At 34.3% G+C, this 15408-nt stretch overlaps 1 pseudogene; it reads right to left on the bottom strand.

The window, feature by feature from the left end:
* Positions 1 to 11: 11 nt before the first annotated feature.
* LOC139888755 (probable protein phosphatase 2C 47) lies at positions 12 to 14960 on the bottom strand (annotated as a pseudogene).
* Between the last annotated feature and the right edge of the window lie 448 nt (positions 14961 to 15408).

Below are 15408 nucleotides of genomic sequence, written 5' to 3'. Positions count from 1 at the left end.
CTTTAGAACTACTATAGGGCGCGTCTAAATTTTGGGCGCCAAGCCTTAGGCGGCTCAATGTGCGAAGTAAAGCAAACAACAATCGCAGTGAGATTATCAATCGCATGATGTCCCAACGCTTCATTTATGATCTCCATAACACACTGTTGAGGGTCATTATTCTTCAATAATCCACGTCGTACAATCTGCACAGCTTCTTCATTCGACATCACAACCCAAATCCCGTCACATCCAATTATCATAAACTCATCGTCTTCACTCAACTCCATATGTCTCATCTCCGGTTCAGCAATCAAAACCGAGCCTAAACCATTTGGTGACTTCATATACCAATCTCCAAGCGCGCGTGTTACACCAAGTTCACCATTTAAGTATCCGTCTTCAAAGTAACCGCCTAGTTTCTCCACTCTTTCCTTTTCTTGTAAATAAGACGGTCTATGGTCATTAGACATTTGAATCGCAACACCTTTTCTAGAAACAACCGCACGAGAGTCACCAGCGTTTGCTAATATTAGATATCTTTTGTCGAGTATTAAAAAGCTTAAAGCTGTAGTCCCACAATAATCGCTGATACTGCGATCGTCAGCCAGAGCTTTGTCAGCTTGTAAAAATGCTTTGCGATGATAATCCTGTAATTCTTTTTATAACGTGTCGTCTACTAGATCTGCTTGTGTGTAGTGACCCGAACTTTTCCATGTTTATATATATATTATATGAAATTGTTATTTACATGATTATGTGTTTCCAACATGTTAAGCAATCAAACTTGTTAAGACTTGATTAATTGAAATAGGTTTCATATAGACAATTGACCACCCAAGTTGACCGGTGATTCACGAACGTTAAAACTTGTAAAAACTATACGATGACATATATATGGTTATATATATAGTTAACATGATTTTATTATAAGTATGTATCTCATTAGGTATTTTAACAATGAGTTATATACATAAAAATGAGACTATTAATTTAAGAAACTCGAAAACGATATATATAACGATTATCGTTATAACAACGTCTTACTAGGTACATATGAATCATATTAAGATATTGATACACTTGGTTAATTATGTTAAATGATAAGTAAATATATTATTAAGTGTATTAACAATGAAATACATATGTAAAAATAAGACTACTAACTTAAGGATTTCGAAACGAGACATATATGTAACGATTATCGTTGTAACGACATTTAACTGTATATATATCATACTAAGATATATTATATATCATAATATCATGATAATATAACAATTTAACATCTCATTTGTTATAATAAACAATGGGTTAACAACATTCAACAAGATCGTTAACCTAAAGGTTTCAAAACAACATTTACATGTAACGACTAACGATGACTTAACGACTCAGTTAAAATGTATATACATGTAGTGTTTTAATATGTATTCATACACTTTTGAAAGACTTCAAGACACTTATCAAAATACTTCTACTTAACAAAAATGCTTACAATTACATCCTCGTTTAGTTTCATCAACAATTCTACTCGTATGCACCCGTATTTGTACTCGTACAATACACAGCTTTTAGATGTATGTACTATTGGTATATACACTCCAATGATCAGCTCTTAGTAGCCCATGTGAGTCACCTAACACATGTAGGAACCATCATTTGGCAACTAGCATGAAATATCTCATAAAATAAAAAAAATATGAGTAATCATTCATGACTTATTTACATGAAAACAAAATTACATATCCTTTATATCTAATCCATACACCAACGACCAAAAACACCTATAAACACTTTCATTCTTCAATTTTCTTCATCTAATTGATCTCTCTCAAGTTCTATCTTCAAGTTCTAAGTGTTCTTCATAAATTCCAAAAGTTCTAGTTTCATAAAATCAAGAATACTTCCAAGATTGCATGTTTACTTCCAAGTTTCTAAATCCATTCCAAGTAATCATCCAAGATCAAGAAACCTTTGTTACTTACAGTAGGTTATCTTTCTAATACAAGGTAATAATCATATTAAAACTTTAATTCAATTTCTATAACTATAACAATCTTATTTCGAGTGGAAATCTTACTTGAAATTGTTTTCGTGTCATGATTCTGCTTCAAGAACTTTCAAGCCATCCAAGGATCCTTTGAAGCTAGATCTATTTTTCTCATTTCCAGTAGGTTTATCCAAGGAACTTGAGGTAGTAATGATGTTCATAACATCATTCGATTCATACATATAAAGCTATCTTATTCGAAGGTTTAAACTTGCAATCACTAGAACATAGTTTAGTTAATTCTAAACTTGTTCGCAAATAAAAGTTAATCCTTCTAACTTGACTTTTAAAATCAACTAAACACATGTTATATATCTATATGATATGCTAACTTAATGATTTAAAACCTGAAAACACGAAAAACACCGTAAAACCGGATTTACGCCGTCGTAGTAACACCGCGGGCTGTTTTGGGTTAGTTAATTAAAAACTATGATAAACTTTGATTTAAAAGTTGTTATTCCGGGAAAATGATTTTTATTATGAACATGAAACTATATCCAAAAATTATGGTTAAACTCAAAGTGAAAGTATGTTTTCTAAAATGGTCATCTAGACGTCGTTCTTTCGACTGAAATGACTACCTTTACAAAAACGACTTGTAACTTATTTTTACGACTATAAACCTATAATTTTTCTGTTTAGATTCATAAAATAGAGTTCAATATGAAATTATAGCAATTTGATTCACTCAAAACGGATTTAAAATGAAGAAGTTATGGGTAAAACAAGATTGGATAATTTTTCTCATTTTAGCTACGTGAAAATTGGTAACAAATCTATTCCAACCATAACTTAATCAACTTGTATTGTATATTATGTAATCTTGAGATACCATAGACACGTATACAATGTTTCGACCTATCATGTCGACACATCTATATATATTTCGGAACAACCATAGACACTCTATATGTGAATGTTGGAGTTAGCTATACAGGGTTGAGGTTGATTCCAAAATATATATAGTTTGAGTTGTGATCAATACTGAGATACGTATACACTGGGTCGTGGATTGATTCAAGATAATATTTATCTATTTATTTCTGTACATCTAACTGTGGACAACTAGTTGTAGGTTACTAACGAGGACAGCTGACTTAATAAACTTAAAACATCAAAATATATTAAAAGTGTTGTAAATATATTTTGAACATACTTTGATATATATGTATATATTGTTAAAGGTTCGTGAATCAACCAGTGGCCAAGTCTTACTTCCCGACGAAGTAAAAATCTGTGAAAGTGAGTTATAGTTCCACTTTTAAAATCTAATATTTTTGGGATGAGAATACATGCAGGTTTTATAAATGATTTACAAAATAGACACAAGTACGTGATACTACATTCTATGGTTGAATTATCGAAATCGAATATGCCCCTTTTTATTAAGTCTGGTAATCTAAGAATTAGGGAACAAACACCCTAATTGACGTGAATCCTAAAGATAGATCTATTGGGCCTAACAAACCCAATTCAAAGTACCGGATGCTTTAGTACTTCGAAATTTATATCATATCCGAAGGGTGTCCCGGAATGATGGGGATATTCTTATATATGCATCTTGTTAATGTCGGTTACCAGGTGTTCACCATCTTGTGTAAAAACTGCATTCAAGAAACTGATTTCGATGTAACATATTTGTATTGTAAACCATTATGTAATGGTCGTGTGTAAACAGGATATTTTAGATTATCATTATTTGATAATCTACGTAAAGCTTTTTAAACCTTTATTTATGAAATAAAGGTTATGGTTTGTTTTAAAAATGAATGCAGTCTTTGAAAAACGTCTCATATAGAGGTCAAAACCTCGCAACGAAATCAATTAATATGGAACGTTTTTAATCAATAAGAACGGGACATTTCAGTTGGTATCTGAGCGTTGGTCTTAGAGAACCAGAAAATTTGCATTAGTGTGTCTTATCGAGTTTGTTAGGATGCATTAGTGAGTCTGGACTTCGACCGTGTTTTCTTTAAAAATGATTGCTTAACATTTTTGTTGGAAACTATATATTATTAACATGTATATATTATGTGATATATTAATCTCTTAACATGTTTGATATTGTGTGATAGATGTCTACCTCTAGCACAAATCCCATTGACTCACCTAATAATAATGAAGAGTCGAATATATATTGGACTGATTCACAAGTTCCCGAAGAAGAACCGGAAGAAGAATCAGAACCGGAAGAAGAATCAGAACCAGAAGAGGAGGAACCGGAGGAGGAAATAGAACCGGTGGGGGAAATAATAAAACGGTTAAGTAAAAGAAAATCCTCAACCAACCGACCAAGGTTAATTATGGTCAATGGTGTTTCCGCCAAGGAAGCAAAATATTGGGAGGATTACCAATTCTCCGATGAATCGGATTCCGACGAGAATTCCGATGATGTTATAGAAATTACCCCAACTGAATTTAAAAAGGCAAAAGAAAATAATAAGGGAAAGGGCATAAAAATATAGAAATCTAATTCCAACCCCGATGAACTTTATATGTATCGTCAACCCCCGAAGCCCTTAAGTTGTAACAATGACCCGAGAACCTCTAAACCACCAGGTTTTTCTAAACCGTTGTGGAAAATGACAGCTCGTATTAGGGGAACATCATATATCCCTAGAAACTTGGCAAAACGAACCAAAACAGAAGAATAAAAAATGATCGAGTCGGAATAAGATAGTTGTATTCTTGTGGTGTAATATATGTAATATAGTGTGCTTATGCTTTATGATATATGTAAAAATTGCTTGTATTAATAAGTATTTTTTTTATGAATCTAACTCTTGTCTATTTTACAGTATAAAAACACAAAATGGATAGACAACCCAATATTTTAAGAGACCTACCCGGAGACATGATTGATGAAATCTTGTCTAGAGTCGGTCAGAATTCTTTGGCACAACTATTTACGGCGAAATCAGTTTGTAAGACATTCGAAGAACGTTCCAAGAATGTCTTGGTTTATAAGAGACTTTCGTTTGAAAGATGGGGGATATCACATTAGGAAACCCATAAGTTACGATTTGTTTACTTTGACGCATATATTGCGGGAAACCCAAATGCTATTTTACGCAACGGGTTAAGAAACTATTTTGACTCAATGTATCCGAATATAGGACTTCATGATTTAGAAAAAGCGGCTAAAATGCAACATAAAGAAGCATGCTATGCTTACGGGTTAGTAATGTTCGCTTCTCACCAAAGTGAGAAAAAGAACATCGGGCTACAGCTATTAAACAAAACGTTCCCACAAGTGACGAAGTCGGTAATTGGGGTAAGAAATGAGGTTTTTAGGTTATTACGAGACTGTTGGTCATTACGTAACCCTCGTCCCTTTGACGACGTTACAACACGCTGTCTTATCAACTGCCATAACGGTTATGTTCCACAAGACCAAGGATGGGAAGTAGTCCTAGTAAAACCAGAATGCATGACTTGTTTCTGGACGTATGAATTACGTGTCTTTATTGCCGTTGCTGAACGACTTGTGTACTAGCTAGAATTATCTTCACAACTATCTTGTATCAAAGTTATTGTGTGCTATATTTCATGTTTTATGTAAAATAAGCGGTATTGTAAGTTTGTAAAATATTGTATAAAAGTTTGAACGCGAAATATTATTATAATCAGTTTTTCATATAGAATTGTAGTAGTTGAATTGTATATTAGCTACTAAGTATGAACTTAACGGGTAGGTACTACCCGAATTTAAACTTATAAAACGCTAATATGAAGAAAAAGCTTTTATAAATGAGTTCATATTATGCTACGAAATACTATTAACTACTCTTAATATTCTGTATGATTAACTTGTTCCATTTGACTATTTTGAAGGAAATGGCACCGACTACTCGACACACCGTGAATATGAATGAAGAGGAATTCCGTACTTTTCTAGCTTCAAACATAGCCGCAGTACAGGCTGCGCTACATACCAACAATAACCTTGGATCTAGCAGTACAGGAAATCGTGTAGGATGCACCTACAAAGAATTCACTGCCTGCAAACCTTTGGAATTTGATGGAACCGAAGGACCGATCAGATTGAAACGGTGGACCGAGAAGGTCGAATCGGTGTTTGCCATAAGTAAGTGTACTGAAGAGGACAAAGTGAAGTACGCTACGCATACCTTCACAGGTTCTACGTTAACATGGTGGAATACCTATCTAGAGCAAGTGGGACAAGATGATGCGTACGCACTACCGTGGTCAGCATTCAAGCACTTGATGAACGAGAAGTACCGTCCCAGAACCGAGGTCAATAAGCTCAAGACAGAACTTAGAGGGTTACGAACCCAAGGATTTGATATTACCACGTACGAAAGACGATTCACAGAATTGTACCTATTATGTCTGGGAGCGTTCAAGATGAGGAAGAGAAGATCGACGCGTTTGTGAAAGGATTACCGGAAAGAATCCAAGAAGATATAAGTTCACACGAGCCCGTCTCCATACAACAGGCATGTAGAATGGCTCACAAACAAGTGAACCAGATTGAGGAAAGAATTAAAGAACAGACGGATGAAGAGGCCAATGTGAAGCAAGTTAAAAGAAAGTGGGAGGAAAACGGTGATAAGAATCACCAATACAACAACAACAGCAATTACAACAATAATTGCAACAACTATCCCAACAATCGCAACATCAATCGCAACTACAACAAACGGCCCAACAACAACAACAACAACAACAACAACAACAACAATCGCAACTACAATAATCATCCCAACAACAATAATAACCACAACAACAACAACAATCAGAAGCAGCTAAGCCAAAGGTGTGAAAAGTATCACTCGGGGTTCTGCACCAAATTTTGCAACAAGTGTAAAAGAAATGGTCATAGCGCAGCGAAGTGTGAGGTCTACGGACCAGGGGTTAACAAAATGAAAGGAACAAATGGTGTCGGAACGAGTAATGGCGGAGCAAGTAGTGTCGGAGCAAGTTATGCCAATGTAGTTTGTTATAAATGTGGAAAACCGGGCCACATTATTAGAAATTGCCCGAACCAGGAGAACACGAATGGACAAGGCCGCGGAAGAGTTTTCAATATTAATGCGGCAGAGGCACAGGAAGACCCGAAGCTTGTTACGGGTACGTTTCTTATTGACAATAAATCTGCTTACGTTTTATTTGATGTGCGGATAGAAGCTATATGAGTAGAGATTTTTGTGCTAAATTAAGTTACCCATTGATGCCTTTGGATAGTAAATTTTTACTCGAATTAGCAAATGGTAAATTAATTTCAGCAGATAATATATGTCGGAATCGAGAAATTAAACTGGTTAGCGAAACATTTAAGATTGACTTGATACCAGTAGAGTTAGGGAGTTTTGATGTGATAATCGGTATGGACTGATTGAGAGAAGTGAAAGCAGAGATCGTTTGTTACAAAAATGCAATTCGCATTATAAGAGAAAAAGGAAAACCCTTAATGGTGTACGGAGAAAAGAGCAATGCAAAGTTAAATCTTATTAGTAACCTGAAGGCACAAAAACTAATAAGAAAAGGTTGCTATACTGTTCTAGCGCACGTCGAGAAAGTACAAACTGAAGAAAAGAGCATCAATGATGTTCCCGTCGCAAAAGAATTTCCCGACGTATTTCCGAAAGAATTACCGGGATTACCCCCACATCGATCCGTTGAATTTCAAATAGATCTTGTACCAGGAGCTGCACCAATAGCTCGTGCTCCTTACAGACTAGCACCCAGCGAGATGAAAGAACTGCAAAGCCAATTACAAGAACTTTTAGAGCGTGGTTTCATTCGACCAAGCACATCACCGTGGGGAGCTCCTGTTTTGTTTGTCAAGAAGAAAGATGGTACATTCAGGTTGTGTATCGACTACCGAGAGTTGAACAAACTTACCATTAAGAACCACTACCCACTACCAAGAATCGACGACTTATTTGATCAACTAAAAGGCTCGTCTGTTTATTCAAAGATTGACTTACGTTCCGGGTATCATCAAATGCGGGTGAAAGAAGATGATATTCCAAAGACTGCTTTCAGAACACGTTACGGTCATTACGAGTTTATGGTCATGCCGTTTGGTTTAACTAATGCACCAGCTGTGTTCATGGACCTTATGAACTGAGTGTGTGGGCCATATCTTGACAAGTTTGTTATTGTTTTCATCGATGACATACTTATTTACTCAAAGAATGATCAAGAGCACAAAGAACATTTGAGAAAAGTGCTAGAAGTATTGAGGAAAGAAAAACTGTATGCTAAGTTTTCAAAGTGTGCATTTTGGTTGGAAGAAGTTCAATTCCTCGGTCACATAGTGAACAAAGAAGGTATCCAGGTGGACCCGGCAAAGATCGAAACCGTTGAAAAGTGGGAAACCCCAAAAACTCCGAAGCATATACGTCAATTTTTAGGATTGGCTGGTTACTACAGAAGATTCATCCAAGATTTCTCCAAAATAGCAAAACCCTTGACTGCATTAACGCATAAAGGGAAGAAATTTGAATAGAAGGATGAACAAGAGAAGGCGTTTCAATTATTGAAGAAAAAGCTAACTACGGCACCTATATTGTCATTGCCTGAAGGGAATGATGATTTTGTGATTTATTGTGACGCATCAAAGCAAGGTCTCGGTTGTGTATTAATGCAACGGACGAAGGTGATTGCTTATGCGTCTAGACAATTGAAGATTCACGAGCAAAATTATACGACGCATGATTTGGAATTAGGCGCGGTTGTTTTTGCATTAAAGACTTGGAGGCACTACTTATATGGGGTCAAAAGTATTATATATACCGACCACAAAAGTCTTCAACACATATTTAATCAGAAACAACTGAATATGAGGCAGCGTAGATGGATTGAATTGTTGAATGATTATGACTTTGAGATTCGTTACCACCCGGGGAAGGCAAATGTGGTAGCCGACGCCTTGAGCAGAAAGGACAGAGAACCCATTCGAGTAAAATCTATGAATATAATAATTCACACTAACCTTACTACTCAAATAAAGGAGGCGCAACAAGGAGTTTTAAAAGAGGTAAATTTAAAGGATGAAATACCCAAAGGATCGGAGAAGCATCTTAATATTCGGGAAGACGGAACCCGGTATAGGGCTGAAAGAATTTAGGTACCAAAATTTGGAGATATGAGAGAAATGGTACTTAGAGAAACTCATAAAACCAGATACTCAATACATCCTGGAACGGGGAAGATGTACAAGGATCTTAAGAAACATTTTTGGTGGCTAGGTATGAAAGCCGATATTGCTAAATATGTAGGAGAATGTTTGACGTATTCTAAGGTCAAAGCTGAACATCAGAAACCATCAGGTCTACTTCAACAACCTGAAATCCCAGAATGGAAATGTGAAAACATTACCATGGATTTGATTACTAAATTGCCAAGGACTGCAAGTGGTTATGATACTATTTGGGTAATAGTTGATCATCTCACCAAGTCAGCACACTTCCTGCCAATAAGAGAAGATGACAAGATGGAGAAGTTAGCACGACTGTATTTGAAGGAAGTCGTCTCCAGACATGGAATACCAATCTCTATTATCTCTGATAGGGATGGCAGATTTATTTCAAGATTTTGGCAGACATTACAGGAAGCATTGGGAACTCGTCTAGACATGAGTACTGCCTATCATCCACAAACTGATGGGCAGAGCAAAAGGACGATACAAATACTTGAAGACATGCTACGAGCTTGTGTTATTGATTTCGGAAACAGTTGGGATCGACATCTACCGTTAGCAGAATTTTCCTACAACAACAGCTACCATTCAAGCATTGAGATGGCGCCGTTTGAAGCACTTTATGGTAGAAAGTGCATGTCTCCGATTTGTTGGAGTGAAGTGGGGGATAGACAGATTACGGGTCCAGAGATAATACAAGAAACTACTTAGAAAATCATCCAAATTCAACAAAGATTAAAAACCGCCCAGAGTCGACAAAAGAGCTACGCGGACAGTAAAAGAAAAGATATAGAGTTTGAAATTGGAGAAATGGTCATGCTTAAGGTTTCACCTTGGAAAGGCGTTGTTCGATTTGGTAAACGGGGGAAACTAAATCCAAGGTACATTGGACCATTCAAGATTATAGATCGTGTCGGACCAGTAGCTTACCAACTGGAGCTACCTCAACAACTCGCGGCTGTACATAACACTTTCCACGTCTCAAATTTGAAGAAATGTATTGCTAAAGAAGATCTCACTATTCCGTTGGACGAAATCCAAATCAATGAAAAACTTCAATTCATTGAAGAACCCGTCGAAATAATGGATCGTGAGGTTAAGAGACTTAAACAAAACAAGATACCGATTGTTAAGGTTCGATGGAATGCTCGTAGAGGACCCGAGTTCACCTGGGAGCGTGAAGATCAGATGAAGAAGAAATACCCACATTTATTTCCAAAAGATACGTCAACACCTCCAACTGCTTAAAATTTCGGGACGAAATTTATTTAACGGGTAGGTACTGTAGTGACCCGAACTTTTCCATGTTTATATATATATTATATGAAATTGTTATTTACATGATTAAGTGTTTCCAACATGTTAAGCAATCAAACTTGTTAAGACTTGATTAATTGAAATAGGTTTCATATAGACAATTGACCACCCAAGTTGACCGGTGATTCACGAACGTTAAAACTTGTAAAAACTATACGATGACATATATATGGTTATATATATAGTTAACATGATTTTATTATAAGTATGTATCTCATTAGGTATTTTAACAATGAGTTATATACATAAAAATGAGACTATTAATTTAAGAAACTCGAAAACGATATATATAACGATTATCGTTATAACAACGTCTTACTAGGTACATATGAATCATATTAAGATATTGATACACTTGGTTAATTATGTTAAATGATAAGTAAATATATTATTAAGTGTATTAACAATGAAATACATATGTAAAAATAAGACTACTAACTTAATGATTTCGAAACGAGACATATATGTAACGATTATCGTTGTAACGACATTTAACTGTATATATATCATACTAAGATATATTATATATCATAATATCATGATAATATAACAATTTAACATCTCATTTGTTATAATAAACAATGGGTTAACAACATTCAACAAGATCGTTAACCTAAAGGTTTCAAAATAACATTTACATGTAACGACTAACGATGACTTAACGACTCAGTTAAAATGTATATACATGTAGTTTTTTAATATGTATTCATACACTTTTGAAATACTTCAAGGCACTTATAAAAATACTTCTACTTAACAAAAATGCTTACAATTACATCCTCGTTCAGTTTCATCAACAATTCTACTCGTATGCACCCGTATTTGTACTCGTACAATACACAGCTTTTAGATGTATATACTATTGGTATATACACTCCAATGATCAGCTCTTATTAGCCCATGTGAGTCACCTAACACATGTGGGAACCATCATTTGGCGACTAGCATGAAATATCTCATAAAATTACAAAAATATGAGTAATCATTCATGACTTATTTACATGAAAACAAAATTACATATCCTTTATATCTAATCCATACAACAACGACCAAAAACACCTACAAACACTTTCATTCTTCAATTTTCTTCATCTAATTGATCTCTCTCAAGTTCTATCTTCAAGTTCTAAGTGTTCTTCATAAATTCCAAAAGTTCTAGTTTCATAAAATCAAGAATACTTCCAAGATTGCAAGTTTACTTCCAAGTTTCTAAATCCATTCCAAGTAATCATCCAAGATCAAGAAACCTTTGTTACTTACAGTAGGTTATCTTTCTAATACAAGGTAATAATCATATTCAAACTTTAATTCAATTTCTATAACTATAACAATCTTATTTTGAGTGGAAATCTTACTTGAAATTGTTTTCGTGTCATGATTATGCTTCAAGAACTTTCAAGCCATCCAAGGATCCTTTGAAGCTAGATCTATTTTTCTCATTTCCAGTAGGTTTATCCAAGGAACTTGAGGTAGTAATGATGTTCATAACATTTTTCAATTCATACATATAAAGCTATCTTATTCGAAGGTTTAAACTTGTAATCACTAGAACATAGTTTTGTTAATTCTAAACTTGTTCGCAAATAAAAGTTAATCCTTCTAACTTGACTTTTAAAATCAACTAAACACATGTTCTATATCTATATGATATGCTAACTTAATGATTTAAAACCTGTAAACACGAAAAACACCGTAAAACCGGATTTACGCCGTCGTAGTAACACCGCGGGCTGTTTTGGGTTAGTTAATTAAAAACTATGATAAACTTTGATTTAAAAGTTGTTATTCCGGGAAAATGATTTTTATTATGAACATGAAACTATATCCAAAAATTATGGTTAAACTCAAAGTGAAAGTATGTTTTCTAAAATGGTCATCTAGACGTCGTTCTTTCGACTGAAATGACTACCTTTACAAAAACGACTTGTAACTTATTTTTCTGACTATAAACCTATAATTTTTCTGTTTAGATTCATAAAATAGAGTTCAATATGAAACCATAGCAATTTGATTCACTCAAAACGGATTTAAAATGAAGAAGTTATGGGTAAAACAAGATTGGATAATTTTTCTCATTTTAGCTACGTGAAAATTGGTAACAAATCTATTCCAACCATAACTTAATCAACTTGTATTGTATATTATGTAACCTTGAGATACCATAGACACGTATACAATGTTTCGACCTATGATGTCGACAAATCTATATATATTTCGGAACAACCATAGACACTCTATATGTGAATGTTGGAGTTAGCTATACAGGGTTGAGGTTGATTCCAAAATATATATAGTTTGAGTTGTGATCAATACTGAGATACGTATACACTGGGTCGTGGATTGATTCAAGATAATATTTATCTATTTATTTCTGTACATCTAACTGTGGACAACTAGTTGTAGGTTACTAACGAGGACAGCTGACTTAATAAACTTAAAACATCAAAATATATTAAAAGTGTTGTAAATATATTTTGAACATACTTTGATATATATGTATATATTGTTAAAGGTTCGTGAATCAACCAGTGGCCAAGTCTTACTTCCCGACGAAGTAAAAATCTGTGAAAGTGAGTTATAGTCCCACTTTTAAAATCTAATATTTTTGGGATGAGAATACATGCAGGTTTTATAAATGATTTACAAAATAGACACAAGTACGTGATACTACATTCTATGGTTGAATTATCGAAATCGAATATGCCCCTTTTTATTAAGTCTGGTAATCTAAGAATTAGGGAATAAACACCCTAATTGACGCGAATCCTAAAGATAGATCTATTGGGCCTAACAAACCCCATCCAAAGTACCGGATGCTTTAGTACTTCGAAATTTATATCATATCCGAAGGGTGTCCCGGAATGATGGGGATATTCTTATATATGCATCTTGTTAATGTCGGTTACCAGGTGTTCACCATATGAATGATTTTTATCTCTATGTATGGGATGTGTATTGAAATATGAAATCTTGTGGTCTATTGTTACGATTTGATATATATAGGTTAAACCTATAACTCACCAACTTTTTTGTTGACGTTTAAAGCATGTTTATTCTCAGGTGAATACTAAGAGCTTCCGCTGTTGCATACTAAAATAAGGACAAGATTTGGAGTCCATGTTTGTATGATATTGTGTAAAAACTGCATTCAAGAAACTGATTTCGATGTAACATATTTGTATTGTAAACCATTATGTAATGGTCGTGTGTAAACAGGATATTTTAGATTATCATTATTTGATAATCTACGTAAAGCTTTTTAAACCTTTATTTATGAAATAAAGGTTACGGTTTGTTTTAAAAATGAATGCAGTCTTTGAAAAACGTCTCATATAGAGGTCAAAACCTCGCAACGAAATCAATTAATATGGAACGTTTTTAATCAATAAGAACGGGACATTTCATTATGGTAAATTGGACTCATCAAGGAATAATTTCATGGTGTAATCTTTGACATATGAGGCTGCTTCTGATCCTTCATGACCATCAAAGATTGCATAGAAAGAACTTGTGTGAAGCCACTTGTATTTATTACCAAGAAGCATAGATAGATCATCGATTTGATTGTGTTCATCTTCATTTTGTCTGCGTCCTCCAACATCTGTGTGACTTCCTGACCGTATGCATCGACTGAACTTTGAACCCACGTTGCCATTTTTGATGCTAGCCGAATTTGTGCTCTATATATAGAAAAATAATCAAAGGTTAGGACATCAGTCAATATTGATCATATTCTGTTATATCAACACTTAATGAACGTCATGGTTATATGTTTTACTGAAAAGACTTTTCATATTCATATAACAATTGATTTATAATCACATTAAAATGCACAAAAATATACAATAATCACACATCAAGAAGATTAAACAAGCAAACGTAGACTTTTTACAAATATTAACAACTTCCAAATCTGTTAATTACTTGTGTTAATAGCTTTACTAAAAAAGATTTACAAATTTACATTACAATTGATAAATAAAACGTAAAAGTATAATCCAAACAATACATCGAGAAGTTGAAACATTCATACGCAAAAGTATTTGGAAACCCTAAACAGAAGAATATTCATTTGAAACCTATTATTAAGTTGAGATTGAAGGGACAACTCTCATCCCTTGGATTCACTTTGATCAATGGCTCAGATTAAAACTTACAACATATAATGTTTTTGGGCGGAGGGGTATTTTCGTCCTTCCACTAACAAAATATACAACGTATACCCACACTCTGGTAGTTCATTCGTTCCATCCATTCTTCACACACAAATACACACTGCGTTCTAGGGTTTCAATCGCTAGCTATTTTCCTTCGATCAACACCAATTAAACCTGCGATTATCAACAATCAACATCAACGATCAACAATAATCGATCATCATCTATCAACAATAGCAAAATCTAACAATTCTCTGACCAAAAAAGCATCATCGGCCATAAGTCAAGCTCCAGCCATAAATCAAGCTCCGGCCAAATTTACTGGTAATTTTAACTAGTTTTATTGATCTCTGTTCGTTTATAATCAATCAAGTGTGTTTGTATTCAATTACTTGTAATATTTATACAATTTTTGTGATCAGATTGTAATTTTTATGGTTTTCAATCACTTGTGATTAAACCACATGTTCCGACATATGATGACGTATGACGTCTAGCTCGTAATTCACCATGTATGTTTCTTGCTTTTTTGTTACTTTTTTATATTAAAATATATACATTAGGTTAGGTTTTGATTGTTGTGATAAAGTGATATGTTTCAAAACATTGAATAGAGTAAATGATTCTTGCAGATTCTTTAACGAAGTGGAGTCATTGCGTGAATTGTTTGATCTCTTTGAGAGATTCATCTGTATACTAAGTAGTAAGTGATGGCTTGAGTGTAGATA

Source organism: Rutidosis leptorrhynchoides, chromosome 2 (genome assembly GCF_046630445.1).
Source record: "Rutidosis leptorrhynchoides isolate AG116_Rl617_1_P2 chromosome 2, CSIRO_AGI_Rlap_v1, whole genome shotgun sequence".
Classification (NCBI taxonomy): Eukaryota; Viridiplantae; Streptophyta; class Magnoliopsida; order Asterales; family Asteraceae; genus Rutidosis; species Rutidosis leptorrhynchoides.
The sequence above is the reverse complement of the archived record's forward strand: the minus strand, read 5'-3'. Positions and strand labels throughout refer to the sequence as shown.